This window comes from Ailuropoda melanoleuca, chromosome 14 (genome assembly GCF_002007445.2).
Source record: "Ailuropoda melanoleuca isolate Jingjing chromosome 14, ASM200744v2, whole genome shotgun sequence".
Taxonomy (NCBI): Eukaryota; Metazoa; Chordata; class Mammalia; order Carnivora; family Ursidae; genus Ailuropoda; species Ailuropoda melanoleuca.
The window spans coordinates 51,389,726-51,390,543 of NC_048231.1; positions in this window are offsets into that span (position 1 = coordinate 51,389,726).

Below are 818 nucleotides of genomic sequence, written 5' to 3' on the forward strand. Positions count from 1 at the left end.
TTTTTTTTTTTTTTTTTTTTTTTTTTTTTTTCCGCCGCCGCCCGTGCGGCGTCACCCGCGCGGAGTGGAGCGGTGACCCCGTTTCCACCCTCTCCCTCCTTTCCCCAGCCGCCGCTTCTGCTTCGTGCCTGGCTTCCGGGAGGGTGACCGTGTGAGGGCTGCGCCTCAGCCAGAAGTTTGACGGAGCGGGCGCCGGGCACTGAGCGGGCGCTCGGAGGCGCCGCGACCCCTCCGCGCACCAGCTTGCCCGGCCGGCCCCGCGGGACGGACGCGCCTGTCCCCGGGGCCGCCGCAGTTGCGAGGCTGTCCCGCGTGGGCCGGAGCGAGCCGCGGGCAATGCCCCGAAGGCGGTGGTCACGCCGAAAGGCGGCTCTGGACCTAACCCGTGATTTCTGTATGAGGTGCAAAGTGTTGGGGAACGAGTGAGGAGGAGGCGGAGGAGGCGTGGGTAATGAATCAAACCATGTCTTGAAATATTTAATTTACCATTTTGTGTTTGGGATGATTATTTTATTAATTTAAAAGCTTCTGATGGTTCAGTGAAGAGGTTCGCTTTATCAAATTACAAAAAAAAAAAAAAAGTGGTTCTTCTATCTCCCTGAGAATAAGCACACTGAGCCAACACCACATAGCTGGAGATGCCAATCCTAGCTAATACACGCACTAGAGGGGTTCGGAAAGAGGTTAAATTAGAAACCGAAGTAACTAAGGAAAGTAGCACAGTGTTCTAGCACGGGCAATGATAAGGGCCAAAGGCAAACCCATGATGCAGGTGTGCTCCAGAGCTCTCCTGCTCTGCTTCCACCTGGTGCTTATAA